Raw genomic sequence first — 15,956 nt, 5'->3', positions numbered from 1 at the left:
GACAATCCTTTTTTCCACCCATACAGAAGACCTGCTCATTTTTTCTTGTCAGCAGAAGGTAATTTGCTGTATTTTGATTCGGCCCAATAGCTGGGTGATGGAGGTGCATGATGGGTCCGCACCCAAACCCCCACCATCCTGCACACACGCGTTTTAGACGGCCTCCTCGGCTCGAGCGGAGGCACCCCACCCAGAGCCACATCTACATCTGAGGCTGTTAAATGTGATAAGCGTGGAGTGTGGCGCAGGGGCCTCTGATTAATAAAAGATGGGGCTGCTCCGAGCTCCCAGGGGGATGTCCTTTCTGAACCGACCCGCCCCGAGTGCGCTCAGACGCTCCACACAATGCCTCTTGCACCCGCACAATAGACAGGAAATGGGGAGCAAGAAGCAATCATGGAAATATAACATTTAAAACGCCTGCATCCTGTGCCCCTCACAATTAGCGCATGTGCATTAGAATGGACAGCGACTCGCCTTTTGAAAAGCCAAAAATATGACTAATATATTCACAGATACACATGAGAGACGGGAAGTCTGATGCCCTGCTGTTTTAAGAGCACAAAAAGCAAAATTTAAATTTCTATATATTCAGATATATATGAACGTGTGCACTGATGCAGTAATGTTTTTACAGTAGATCTATATTGAAGAAAGGGACATTACATTCATTTGCATATTTATGGGTGAATGTGTGAACGATCTGGACACTTCCACTGCGTGGAACCATGTCACCTCTTCGCTCGTTGATATGGCTTTGTTACCAACAGACGCTTTGTCCGTATTCCCCTCATGTTTACAAGAAAAGACAGCATAACCCGGGTTGCCCATGGAGACCAGAGTCACCCCTTTTTCTCCCTTCCTTCTTGGCACTTGACTGTCTCAGATTTTTATGATTCATCCTCTTTATTTTTGGTTTCAAATGAAAAAGCTGTGGGATAAATCATAAAACACAAATCTAATCATAAGGACACGCATGTCCAATCTTTTTTTACTAAATTGCATAGCTATTCCTCAAATAACACAGCATTAACTTAAAAACACACACATGTACACACAGAAAATGCTCTTAAAAAAAGTACCTCAGCCAGGTAGCTTGTAGTTTTTCTCTTTAGACTCTTGAATCTGTGCAGTTGCTGCTTTTTTGTAGACGCTGCATTTATCTTTTCATAACCACGCCCCCACCGTGGGACCAGACAATAGCAGGACATTTCTAATTTTCTGCTGGATAATGGCCGTCATGCTAAAATGAAATAGGGCAGAGGTCAGTTTTGCTGGATGTGATTTCTGGGGACACAAACCTTTCCCTTTTCAAAAATGCAGTGGTCTAATTCGATTCCATTGTGTATTGCCTTTTCAGAATGGCGGCTGAGAAAATTGCTTATGCTTTGAATGAATTGTCATATGAAAACATTATAAATTCAGTTTTACGACCAGCATTTTGGAATTGTATGTCAACCTTTGGGTTTATTTACTTATTATGTAATGAGTGCATCCATGATGCAGCTGTGTATGTGCGCTTCTGATATTCATGTATCTGTGTCCCTTTTGACCTCATCACCGGGCTCCACCCACTAGCCTCAGCTGAAATAGATTGATATAGCCGCCGCATGAATATGTATGCAATATGCACATTGACTTGAACTTGGTTTTGACCTTTGATTCCATAAACAATACACATATACATACTGTACATGAGCCATCGGCTTCACTCTGGACAATTGAGGTGCATAAGATCTTTCCATACATTATTATTATTATTTTTTCCCTCACAGCATTTCAGTAGTATGTATATACAGTACACCCACAAAATAAACAAATAAATAAATAAAAAGTTGACCTGTATTTTTTTAATCAGCAAACTATAGTACTAACAAATGACACTTACTCTCAATAAAAATAATTATTAGCAAAAATGTAGTTATGATATGTGTAAAATCTAATGGAATGCTTTACACTTTGACAAAATCTAAGATCTATGCTTAATCTAACCATAAAACAGAATAGAAATTCCTTGTGACATCTGAGAGGTTATTGACAAAAGTGTAATGCCAATTAAATGTAATGTTAAATCTCATAAAATAATGTTAAATCTAATGGAACTCATTATTCATTCAACAATTATGGCAGTTATTGGCAATACTTGTCAAAATGCAATAATTATCAGTGACAAAATCAAATGGCAAAATCTGATGCTCACTATTGGTAAAACAAATATCGAAAGGCAATTCTCAGCAAAAAAAAAAAAAAAGTAATGTCAATTAGTGGAGAAGATTTCATGACAAATTCTAAAATGTAATGATAGTGATTTAAACATTCTAATTGCAAAACTGAATGGAAATTCTAGGAGAAATCTAATGGATATAACTGGCAAAAATCCAATGGCAATTATGTGTAAACATCTGATGGAATTGATGCCCTAAAAATGAATGGCAATTCTTGACCAAATCCAGTGGCAACTCTGATGCAGATTATTGGTAAAATCTACTGGCAGTGTCTGACAAAAAAAGCAATGGCATTTAGTGGAAAACATTTCATGACCAATAGTAAAATCTCATGATAGTTATTGGTTAATCTAATAATAAAACCAAATCTAATGGATATTTTTGGCAAAAATCTAATGGCAATTATGTGCAAAATTTAATGGAATTAATGCCAAATAAATAAATAAATAAAAAAGAATGGCAATTATTTGCAATTCTTGACAAAATCCACTGGCAGCTCTAATGCAAAATATTGGTCAAATCTAATGGCAATTTCTGGCAAAAAGCAATGGCAGCATCAGTCGGTTGCTTTAATCACAAAACAGAATGGAAATAGTAATGAAATCTAAAAGCAATTCTTCTCAAGTGGCTCTTCATACGAGCTCTGTATTTATGTGTTTGACATTTCTCCCCGCTCCATGTTCTCATCTACATTTCAGTCCATATATATGTGCTGGTGTGAGACTCCATTTCCCAGAGAGCAGCACAGGAGAGGAGGAGGGTTGCCATGCTCTCTTATAAACTGCTGCCCTGGAAGGTCATTGCTCACAGTCATGTGAGAGGCCAGCACGCCCCCATGGGCCCTATGACAAACAGGGCTGCAGTGCTGAGGTGTGTGTCAGGGGTGTTTTTCCACAAAGCATTCTATAAAAGTGTAACCGCTCCGTGTTTGCCCTTTCCTCCCTGTACGCACGCACTGCTCAGCCAACAGGCCCCTAAAGAGCTCTTAAGAAATGCTGAGCCAACACACAAGCCGGCCCAGCTAGCAACTCTAGTAATTCTCTTTCTCGCTCTTTCTTCCACTTTTCTGTCCCACGCTCCCTTGCTTGTGCTGAATCATGGCAGGCTGTTATCGTGACAGAGGGGAGAGCAGGAAAGGCGGTGCTTGTTTGGGGCCTGAAGCTAATTATGGCGCATTAGAGCAGTGCTAAATAAATGTGTAGTGTTGCTAATTGCGTGCTAGTGAAAACAATAACTCTACAACAGATGCCCAAGGGCACAGGGGGACGAGAGGCTCTGGGAATAAAGGGCCTTGGCACAGGGCCATCAGCGGCCCCTCCTCCAACCCTCCTGCTACCTCACCAATGATCTGTGCCAGCACTAGCGCTGAGAAACACATGCAATCTGGCATCGGCATTTAGCAGTCAAGCTGTTTGTGCACATGCATATGTCCTTCTGAGTGTGCAAGAGAGTTCCCATGATTCCGAAGCTGATGCTGCACAATCTGCAATCTGTCCCTGCCACCTTCACACACCACTGCATTAATAAACATGAATTAGTAATAGCACAATTAGACCAGGCACAGGCTCATCGGTTGTGCAGAAGATGGGAAAGCGCAAACTTGTGCTTCTGAGAAGCTCTGTCACTCATATCCAAGAAAATTGGTAATAATGTCCCAATGCATCTGTTTCTTTTATGTCTCACACATCTTTCTTTGTATTTCTGTATGTCTTTGTGTTTGTGTTCTAGGTTTGGATCCGCTCTGTGACAGGAGACAGCATTTGAACGGTGCACACCTCTGGATCTCCGGTGGCCTGCCGGTACGTACGCCCACTCTCGCGCATATTTCCCAGCAGCACCTGAGTGAATGAGGCTAACATGAGTCTTTACACCTGCTTAGACCACACACAGGACATGAGTGACAGCGTCACATCACAACTTCATGTGTCAAATCGAAACCAGACATCCAATCACACTCTATTCTACTACAAAAATGACAGGGAATCTGAAAAACACACTTGCATTTGAACTTACAGTGACCTCTCAGGTCTTTACCGCGGTGTTTAGATAAGATTAGCCTATCTCTCACAGCCAGAAATGCTGCTATGAGTAGAAAACATATGAGTCTGAACTGTTACAGCTGGTATGTGCTTAACACACACACACAGGTGGACCGCAGACTCCCTGTCTCAGGGCCAAGCCAACGCTCCCTCAGCAGGACTTACGCACGCACATTGCAAAGGAATCTCCTTGTAATCCAGTCGTAATGTAGTGCTAACATACTGGTAGACACACACTGCCACAGACTCTTATTAATCATTTTACTTACACACAGATACACACAGTTCTACACTCACAGCCTAGTTAAATCTTTTCATATTCTGCCTTTTCCTTGTTTCTTGCAGCCTGTTCCCTTTTTATTCCCTTATTTGTCCATTGTTGTTGTTTTTTTTCCTCTCCAGATTGTGGCATTAGCACAGACTGTTAATGATCCCTTCATTTTAAAGCCTTTCTGCATCACAGTCTCAAGGGAGCCATTTTCGTTGTGTTTTTACTAATTGCCATAATTTATTGACTTGTTAAGGTTTCCTGACCAGTTAATTCTGCTTTTTGTTCCTCATTCTCCACAAATATGTTTTGCGCTCCTTAAAATAGAAGGACAAGATATGCTAATCTTTTATTAAAGAATGAGGTCATTCAAAAAAAATCCTTTATGAAAAATAGAACTTGCATAAAAAAAAAAATGTTTTCTTTTCCTAACTTAAAAGTATACATATCACTCTTCCCTAAAAATATACTGTATACAAAACATTAAAATTGCACAATAATATATTTTATTTGCTGTAGCACATCCATCATTGAAAGATGTCAGTGGATGATACCCACAGCATAAATTTGAGTCTAAATTTCAGATATGAAGGTTTAGATGCACATAAATAAAGTGTTTTTGATATTCTGAGCCACAGCACACATCAGTTTCCCTAATGTAGCACCTACTGCAATGAATCAGCTGTGAGTAACATAATTTCGCTAAAAACCTGCGGTGTGTCTGTGTAACCACTTAAAGGGATAGCCAAAAATTAAAACTGAAAAGGAGATATTTAGCAAAACGTCCAAGCTGCTTTTCTCCATACAATAAAATTGGATGGGGACCAGGCCTAACAATGGTGGCCATTCACTTTCATTGACTGAAAAAAAAAAACAGCTTGGACCTTCTGCTAGATTACCCTTCTTGAATGTCATATGGGTTTGGAACAACTTAAGTAATTATTGACAAGTTTTGGATGAACAAAGTTTTGATCATAATCACAATCCATTGTTGTCTCCCACTCTGTAATATAGGTCTTTAAATCAGTGTGTCTCTTTTAGATCCGTGTTTCAGATGCTAGTTGGCAACCCGGGCACTACAGCCAATATGATGTCATGCCAGAGGTGTATGCATTGAATTTGTGTGTTAAAGTGTACATTTCCATTACACAAAGGTATTCAACACAAATAGAATACAGGTCTTCATTCTCCTGGATTTAGATTGTGGGGCTGATATGTGATCAGTGGTCTGACATCCTGCATCAATTCCCTTCATGATGGCCTGCAGACCAGGCCTGATCCTCAATCAGCCCTGAGCACATCAGTTGAGCACAAACCACAGTGCTGGCGAAATTCACTTTGGTCGGGATCAATACAGGCCTCCCTTGGGCTCTTGTGCCTGATCCCCCCTGATGTGTCATGTGACTGAGTGGCAAGACAGGCCTGATTTTCTAAACAGCCCTCACTCGCTTCATCCATTGTTCTCCATTGTAGGACCACCAGCTCTTCTGTTTATTATCCAGACTTTTTTCCAAAAAGTGGCAAGAATATTCAGTCAGTAGAAAGTTGAATGTGTCTGTACTCCAGTAGCGAGGAACTGATACAAGCCCAATGATTAATATCCAATTTTTGAATGTTCCACCATGATCCACTGGCACACAGTTGGGGGTTACAAAAAGATCAGGCACCAAAATCTTCAAAGTAGCCCGCAATTATCCTCAAGACTATCAAATGCATTGGACCTGCTCTCTGTATGATGTTTTCTCATTAAGAATTCCCTTCGGAAGTGATCACAGCCGTATTTAGCCGGCCTCCTTATGAGCGAGAAGTCATCGGGTATTGTTGTTCGGAGGTAAATGTTATGGTACGCGATTCCTTCCCCGTCAATCAGAGGCATTTTTTTTTTCCTAGAGAGAATAAATGATAATTAAATTTACAAAGCAATCAGAATTAATCGCGTACCATCTCCCACAGCGATTATACACCTCCACCTCCCCCCGCGCACACATATGCTCATTTACTCACCAGGCCAAACCTGCGCCTGTTTTCGTTCATATGTTACCTCTCTCGCCCACTCCCTCTCTCTCTGTAAATTATTTTGTATACTTACGGCGAGACTCATTAGTCACCCCTCCCTTCCGCGGCTTAACGAGAAAGCGATTAGAATGCATGTTAACGCAGTCCCAATGGCTGCTCCTGCTCGCTTCTCCACGTCCACACCACACTGCTTTACCTTCAGCACTGCCTCCTTCTGCCTCTCTGTGAGATCTCCCCTTCTCTCCCCTCTACCTCTCTCTTCTGTGGCTGCAGCCTCTCTCTCCTTTCCTCTCTCTCTTTCCCTTTCCTCGTCCTCTCTGCAGCCTCTCTCTCCCTTTCTCTCGCTCCTCCCTCTCTTAGAGCTGCTGGCTGCTGGGGGTTTTAGACGAATCACTCTCACAATGCCTGATCAATACAGCTATTGATCGGCTAGCAAAATGTTTATAAAATCATCCCAGGCAACTGGAGTGATGGGGTGGAGAGGAGGAGCGCGAGCGAGGGGAGGGCTGTGAGGGCGATGCCATTCGGCCAGGGTAGAGGAGGCAGCGTGCCCCTGATTGGTCGCTTCTCTGCCTGCCTTGCCAGGCAACTAACGGGGTACGTTGTTCTGGCACGGCGCTCCCCACTTCCGCTACTGTGGTGCTCTACCCAACTTTCCAGCCCCACAAGCCATCACCACCACGGCAGCAATGGCACCGTTTTTACTGCACACCGTTGGCTGCCAGCCAAACTCTGACAGCACCCACCCCCTGACATCCTGGCTCCCAGGAGTCAGTAACCTTAATTTGCATAAATTAGCAGGCGGGCAGGCAGTGCCAGGCTCTTAACGAGTCGATGTCATGTCATGTTGTCCCTCCTCCCCTCGTTCGCTTCCTGCTACATGAGGACACACATACTCCCGGCTCACCTGCTTTGGGTTCCCTTTGGCATGGAATACCCTCTGGACCCTTCTCCATTTCCCTGGCTCTCTGTGTGGCTCCTGGGACCCTGCTCCCACTATATCAGCATTATCAAACAACACGTCCCCACAGATCCCCCTGCTCCTGTATGAGCTTGTGCTGGGATATCTCAGAGTAAAACACGTGCTGAGTGCTGCCCTTGTCCCTGAGCACATATGCTAGGATCTTACTTTTCTTAATGTTTCTGCAGTTCATACAGACAGTTTTCTCACCTCACACTTAGAGATGCTAACCACAGCAAACCTAGCTCACTGCTAATCTTTTCATCTAGAGCTCCTTCATGATGGAGAAGGACTCGTCCTTGACATCCCAGGAGTCCTGACAGTAAAGGATCATTAGCATTCATCAGTCATTCAGCAGTGTTTGAGGAATACATTTTTATCTGCAGCCTGCACAAAGATGATAGGAAGATACCTAGAACAATTAAACTGTTGCATCAGGCTCTGCTAATTCTTGAAATATAGCAGCAGCTTCCACATAGCTTAGGAATGTTTAGAAAGCCCACAGGTAATTGCTATAAAAGTTTTCAGACACAAAATATAACCATTCCATGTGGTGTATTAAGTAGGCACCTCACGTTTTAATTTCACAGTCTTATTCCAAAATGATTCTCAATTTAATTCAATATGGCCAACCCACCAACAGAACTGGACAGAACAGTTTAATAACGTAACATCGGGTCTGCAGCTTTCATTCTGATTAAAGACTGAATCAGAGAACTTTATAGGTTTGTCAATCAGTGAGTGTCTCATTTTCTGTAGCTGTGCATAATGATCAACTATTAACCATGCAATATATTTTTAAAACATTTATATATGCCACTACTGATGTGGGCACACACCATATGGCACTTAACTGTGTTTGTAAGGTTTTTTTTTTTTTCATAAAGGGAATTGTTAATAAATAATGTCAGTTTTTATTATGAATTCATTTGATATTAGACTATTTGATACACAACCACAGTGTATCTGTGATATCCTCCAAATCCTTTTTTTTTTTTTAGCTATCCTACTGCTGCTTCTCTGGCACTTACCTTAAAACACTGTATTGGATAGCCTAGGGCAAAGTCACATAGGTCAAGCCATCAAGTGGAGTCTGTTTAATTAAGGTGGTGTTTTTAATTAAACATAAAAGCTACTTATCTCCCCAACTAACTGAAGCATTGATGGTCTCAACATCACGTCTGAAATACTAACCCTGCTGAAATGTATTAATATTAGCATAAACTGCCTAAGAATATGAAAACCAGGAAAACAGGAACTCTTACTGTCATGGTCTAATGTTAGTATATTTGCTAGTTTTGCAGAATCTAAGTGACATATGACTTTTTTGCAAAACTGCAGTTTTTGCATAACCATTTGATTGCCCACACAGCATTTGACTCCAGCAAAAAAGAATACGTTTATTTCTCCCTTTTAAAAGTTAATAGGATATTTATTTTTGCTATGCATACTATGCCTGATTTTGCATCACATTTTATTATTTGCATTTTGCATTGTTTTTTCGATGATTCTTGGCTGACTCATTCTTGGCTTGTCACTTAATAGATGAGAGCCTCAGTACTAGACTGGACTAGTGACTAGTGTAGAGACTTATTCTGTTAGTGCTGGAAGGCCCTAGATGCTTATCTCTCACTCCAGTTTTTTGTTCTTATCTCTGTAACATCTCAGGCTCTTATCCTCTTACTCCTTTTCGTTGCTCTGATCCTTCTTTTCTTTTCATTGTTTTACTTTTGCTTATGTTCTCTTCCATTTTTTTATTTCATATGCCCCCTCCTCTCCTCACGGTGCATAAGAGGGTGTTTTATTTATTCCATCAGAATGCAGAGGGGCTCGAGGTGTGCGTGCCTCACACAGAAATCAATTTCAGCTCAGCCAGTGGAACCAAACAAAATGCCATGCTCATCGTAGCATCCATATGGGCTCACAAAAACTATCGCGCTCATCTCTCCTCTACTTCCCTCCCTTCTTGGGAGACATTTTGTTCTCACTCTACCGCCATTATTGTCAATCACTGTGCACAAGTGATGAGGTGTGAACACAGCTGGCAAATGAGTGATGGCCATGTGTATATCATTAGCAGCAAAATGAAGAAAACTCAAACAAGAACGTTGTCTGTTTGTAGATATCTCTTTAATGATTCAGAGATGTGGGTTTTTCCCCTTTTTGTCTTTCTCACTCTCATTTTTTCTCGATATATCTACCTTCTCCTCTCTCGTTCTTTATTTTTCTTTGTCTGTCAGAGGACTATTATATTACTCAGAAGTTGCTCCTACATCTCAGGAGGCTTAATGGAGTTCTCAGATGTGTCTTGTGCAAGTATTTATTTTGATTTTGCCATCATAGCTATGCACGATTACATGGTTTTTCACCATTTTTTCCCCCTCCCTGATGTCTGTGATGTAATCAGCAAAGACCTGCGACCAAATTTTGGGTTGCATATTCATTGAGAACTACTGGAGGAAGATACCACATAGTGGGTTACGGGCATATTCTCATGACACTTGTTTATTATTGATATGGGATGACAAATCATATTATATTGCATAATTTTGAAAACTTTTTTTGGGTTGTTCTATTACAATCATGTTAAATATTTTACAATATGGCATTACAGTAATGCATTAAGTATCATGAACTAGCATTTCTTAATCATTGTTCATATTGTTTTACATATAAGTTTTTTAAGTTAATTACAAGTAATTGATGTATTATGTACATCTATACAGTATTATGAACGAATGTGATTTGACTATGAACAACACTGTATTTAGGAATTAGCAGTAACTTAGATTAATAAATGTTTATGTTAATTCATGATGTTCAGTTATGGTTTGGTTTAGGGCTTGGGATTAATGGTTAATTTTAGGTTGAGGTTATATGTTTGTATAAATTACATTAGGTGGGTTATAGATTACTCACGTTTTTGTCTTTAGGTAGAGATTTGCTTAAAGAGTCTCAGTTTTCTATCAATTTAATCTCATTGCAGTCCAGGAAAAAAATATTGATATAGTAAACTTTTTTTTTTTTTCCCATTGCATATATAGGCATACATATGTATAGTACGTGTATCTATATGCATGGTATGAGTCATAAATCTGTGCATTAGTGTGTGTTTGTGGGTGTAAAAGTGTCCTCTGTGTTTTGAATTGTAAGTAAGTGTTGATGATAATATGCTTTTGAGCACTCTGCTGTATAGAGGCCTATGAAAGCCACAACTCTGTCCCTTGGTCTATTTTTCTTGTTCTCTTGCTTTCTTGCTCCACTTAATGTGAGTTCTGGATCAGCCTTATTTCTCGCTCCACTTTTATTGATTTCAGTGAGAAATAGAGGGAGGAAGAAAGAAAAGGCCTTTTCACGAAGAAGTTAAATGGTCAAGTAGCGGGTGGAGGGTGGCTTTCACCACTTATTGACGAGGTGGAAAAATGTCACTATTATGGAGGCCCTTTCAGGAGATAGCGAGCTGATTGGATGAGTGCCCTGGGGTCAGGCGGAGCACATTCCTAGCGCAACCAAACAAGTGTGTATAAAAGGCCAGAGGATTCGGTTGAACATGTAGAGGTACCTCTTCACCGGTCGCCCTGTCTATTAGCTGTGTCCAAGCTACTGTCCAAGGCTACAAGGCACTGTGCGAAGTCACTGCCTGTCTTTCTTCTTGGTCTGTCTGCAGGAAGCAGTCTTACGTGTCTGATCTTGCCACCATTGATCAGTAAAAGTGTTTGTTTGTTAGTGTTCTGGCCTCTATGACCTGTCTGAAGAGAGAGTCAAAGGAAGCCAATGCCTGATATGGCTCAACCGCATTCAAAACCTCCAGCAGATAACGTCTGGTGCCAACTGGCCGCATGTGGCTGGTGTCCAAAATTCGAACTAAAGTGCAATGTGTGGGTGCTTGTGTATGAGAGAAATAGGTTAATAGGAGCACGAGAGAATCAATGGAATTTACAAGGAACAAGACTGTGAGAGAAAAGAGTTGTGAGGATGAAATGGCAATGTGATTTCTGAAAGACTTCTGCTGACCTGTGGCTAGGGGTTCAAATATAAGTCACTCAGGCAGCTCTGGGAGTTTGACGTCAGGGCCTTTAATTAGGGAAGAGTATCATCTGGCCAGCCGGTCCCCATAGAATGAGACCAGAGCATTGCAAAGGTCAGCGTGCCACAGAACAGACACTGGATGGCTTAATTTGAGGTGAAATGGTTGCTTTTCTTAATTGATTCCAGTTTGGCGAAGACAAGGGCTGTTTTGTGTTTTAATTGAGCCACTTGAAGACTCGGATGGAAAGCGGGAAGTCTCTCTGAGGAAGGGTTCATAAAACAGGACACATGAACAAACATAAATTGCTCAACTGACATCTGGAGCAAAGCTGTCTCCAGGCCCAGGCTGCTGCAGGAAAACCAGTAGGCATGCATGCGCACTCAGTCACACATGCTCATCCAACTGTTTGGGGATTGAATATCTAGTCTTGTTTTCACAGTGCTGTTGGGGTTTACTAATAAATCAGAGATGAATTGTTTCCAAAAGTTAGATCCCATTTAAATCTCATTTAGTAAACAGATTTCATTGCATTAGATAACAAAATACCAAATCATCAGCAGAATAACTGGAACAAAAGCTGTGTCTTTTATATAGATATAATAAATACCTCTTTGTGCAATATTTTACCTTATACATTGATTTTCATACAGTTTTATCTGTGGGTTAACTATGTAAATGACATTGACAAAAATAGTTTAACTGGTGTTGAAGATCAAATACATTATACTTTGGTGCCAACAAGGCTCTATCATTATTGTTTAAACAAAATATGAAATGCAGAAATGCAATATTGTACAAGTTATACAATATACTGTACAGTATAGTCATAAAAAGGTTTTATTAATCATTATTATAAAAATAATATATATTAACACTTTTTTATTTCTATTCTAAGCTAATTTTTTTTTTTTTTTTTTTTTTTTTTTTTTTACAAAGCAAATTCATTAAGTGTTATGCTTTGACTAAAATACATAGTCCCCAACATAACAAAATGTTTCTATGCAACAATAAGAATGCTTTCCTGTTACTATATCATGCATTTTAACACAGCTGGAATGTTGTATTGACTGATCAGAAACCAAGACCAAATCTATTTATTTTATTATACTGTATATATTCCTACTGTAATAAGTTGCAACAACCAAACATTGTGTAGCCACATGGTTGCCAAAGCACTTGAAGAAAGAAATTCAGTTTTTCTCCCACATACACACATTAACACGTCACACTAGCTCACAGATTTTTAAAGCTGAATGCATAATATATTAAATGAAATAATGTTTCTTGTGGGGATGGTAGTAGCGCAGAATGGATACGCATTGAATCTCAATGCAGCTTGGATCCCTCAATTGGTGTAATGACAGAGGGTAAATGAGTAAGTGTGTGTGATATGGGGGAGGGCTTAGCATATCGCCTCAGGCAAGTCTGTGACGTCCAGAGATGTACATGAAGACTGTACCCCCCCGCCATCCCAGCAGACACCAGCAGACCACTAGACATGGACCCAGCAGTCATTAGTGAGGTTAAGATTCATTGGCGCTAATTGATGACTATTCCCACTCTCCTCACATCCTGTGTCCAGGCAAGAAGCTCTTGCCCACCCTCATCCCTCCAGTCTTCAGACCCTGAAGACTACAACTCCTAATTGGACCTACTCGACCCCCCGCCATTAAAGATTTAGAAGGAAGGCGCCTTGTAAAGCACTGAATTTCAGCTCTGTTAAGCTCAGGAGATGGCCCTCGTGGTGGGTGGGAGATATGATTGAGCTAGGCCTATGATAGTGATACCTCAGGCCTGAAAAGTTGTTCAAGCTTTAATTTGACCAAAATAATATTTAAGGGGCGTAGTGGCTAAATTTCATACTTGAGCTCAGATTTGCAAAGGGTAAGCCATGTGGATTGTTCTCTGTAGGCAGTGGTTCCCAATCCTGGTCCTGGAGGACCGCGAACACTGCATGTTTTTGATGTCTCTTTTATCTGAACCACACATTCAAGGTCTTTACTAATGAGCTGATGAGTTGCATCAGGTGTGTTTGATTAGGGAGAGATCTAAAATGTGTAGTTTTGGGGGTTCTCCAGAACCAGGATTGGAATCCGCTGCACTATAAGTATAACGTACACTCTCAGATAATATGTGCAAAAATTTTACATTTAGGGGTACAGCAGCTTGTCACTGGGTCCATATCCTCAAAGGGACATCTGTGTACCTTATTTACCCTTAAAGCAATACCTTAATGGTACATTACTACTATTAGGTACTAATATGCACCTTTTATGGGGTAGATAAAGTTGTCCCTTTAAGGGTACTACCCCGTGGACAAGCTGTTGTACCCCCTAAGGCATAGGTTTTGCATCATTTATTTTAAGTGAACTGGGGGAAGGGGATGCTACTCAAAGGCAGTGCCATAGTTTAAATTCACAGGCCTCCCTGTGAACTGAAAGACTCTGGCTCCAGTAAGTTGAATTTTGGAGCGTCCATCTGCCAAGCCACTGCTTGATCTTGGCAGACTAGATATGCGGCACTGAGCAAACGTTACTGCTAAAACATGCTCAGAATTACAGTTATGCTGCACGGGTAAAGTAGGAGGAAACATCCATAGCAGATCTAGACAAGTGGTGCTGGGGTTGTAGGAGGGCTAAAGAAAATTCTCATACCATGCAGTACTGAGTTGGACAGCGTCTAGACGGAAATAAAAAAGTTTGCATAGATAGAAAAGAAAGAGCAATTTGTTGATCTGGTGGACTGAAAAAAATCAATCAGCCACTCGGAAAAGTTTAATGACTTAAAACAGCATTCCAGTTCAAAAGTAGTAGTGATGTATGGCTTCATGTAGAGTGTTTCAAATGGCCATATACAGTATGTGAGACAGCAACATGCTGTACCCTTCAATGTACAATAATATCTCTGCCCTTCAGAGTGAATAGAACATAGTGAGGCTCACTTTCAAATGGATTTCACCCGTTCTCCATTCTCTACGAAATCATTTACAGCACAGCCATTGATATCCAGCCGTTGATTCATTTTCACAAGGGGTCAATGCAAAATTGTCTCTGCCAAGAAATGAATTCTTTAACTGTTTATACATCATCTTTCTACTTTGATTTTGATATTTTCAACTCACATAGTTGTTGTATCAAATTCAAAGAATCAGTTTGGCCAGTTGTTACCATAAATAATTGATTTAACACTGACATTCAAGTAGAAATGTTCCACTTCTGTGTTACTACTATTATGGTTTAAAACTTTCTTTAAAATGTTAAAGCCACTGACCTTTGGGTTGCATCCAGAATGCAAATGACCTCAATGAATACTGATTAGACAAATGAATATGTAAGGCTTTTATGAGAGACTGTTATGAAACTTGTCACTACATGGATATGCAATTATTTGGTCTCCTAGATATCACCTTCACAACCTTGTTGAACAGAGAAAGCAAACATATGCACACAAAAATTTCTATCTGCTAGAAAAACTCCATACTTTATCAGATGGTTCCGCTGTGTTTGTGTTCCTGGTGCAGCCCACTCATTGGGCCTGTGTGATCTGGAGATGGGGTGAGGAATGTGAGAAGTATCTTAGGAAACATGAGCTGCTATTTTCCCACAAGCGTAAAAAAAACAGATGCCAGTGCTCTGGAATCCTGATGACGCAATGCTTTCGTGGAAAGGCCTGAGAGGAGGAGAGAGAGGGAGCGAAAGAGGGCAAGAGGGTAAAAGAAAGAAATGGAGGGAAATGGATGTCTGTCTTGAAAGAGGGAAAAGTAGAGAGTAGGAGAGGCAGCTGTAAGTTCACTGGGTCTCCGCTGGGAAAGGTTCCTGGCCCCTGCTGTCTCATTTTATTTTATTTTTTTTCTGTAGGAACATCTGTGAAGGAAGCCCATTAATTGTTTGTTGGCTAAGAGATCATTAAAAAAAGCAGATGCTTGATGCCTTTTTTAAGATGCAAGAATAGTGACAAAGAGAGCGAGTGGAGCGATAGAGCAAAAGTATATGCTCCCTCAGGCTCTGATTGAGAGGAATACCATCAGCAGCATTTCTTCACCCACCCTAATTTCTCATACATTCAGATACCCCCTTAAACACAAAAACAGTGCACATCAATGCCTGTTCCCCCATCTCTGCCTCTCCTCCTGCTCTAATTATCCGTGCCTCTGTAATTGCTGTTAAATTCATCATAGCTTTTGGTATTTATAGGGTCTGTTTTGATCATAGTAATAATGTCACTCTGGAATTCCCATGCTTGGGAGGAGAAGAAGAAAGAGAGAAAATGAGAAAAAGAGAAAGGGGGAGGGCAGGGGCTGATGTTTGGATCCTGGCAGACTCTCTCAGACATCAGTTGCAGTAGGGACCCACTGCTCCAGGCTGCTCTGCTGCTTGGCTTTAGGTGACCCGGGTCCCATGTGGATCTGGCCTGGCGG

General features: G+C 40.8%; 1 protein-coding gene across 4 annotated transcripts in view; it reads left to right on the top strand.

Annotated features, from left to right (window-relative positions):
* Positions 1–15,956, top strand: part of LOC109093359 (zinc finger homeobox protein 3-like) — a 251,763-nt gene that overhangs the window by 68,984 nt on the left and 166,823 nt on the right. For all 4 annotated transcript variants that reach the window (XM_042761108.1, XM_042761109.1, XM_042761113.1 and 1 more), the window contains exon 3: positions 3,954–4,024. The gene's annotated coding sequence lies outside the window, so the exon portion shown is untranslated. The remainder of the gene's footprint in view (positions 1–3,953; positions 4,025–15,956) is intronic.

This window comes from Cyprinus carpio, chromosome A7 (assembly GCF_018340385.1).
Source record: "Cyprinus carpio isolate SPL01 chromosome A7, ASM1834038v1, whole genome shotgun sequence".
Lineage (NCBI taxonomy): Eukaryota > Metazoa > Chordata > Actinopteri > Cypriniformes > Cyprinidae > Cyprinus > Cyprinus carpio.
This window is presented reverse-complemented; position numbering and strand designations above follow the sequence as displayed.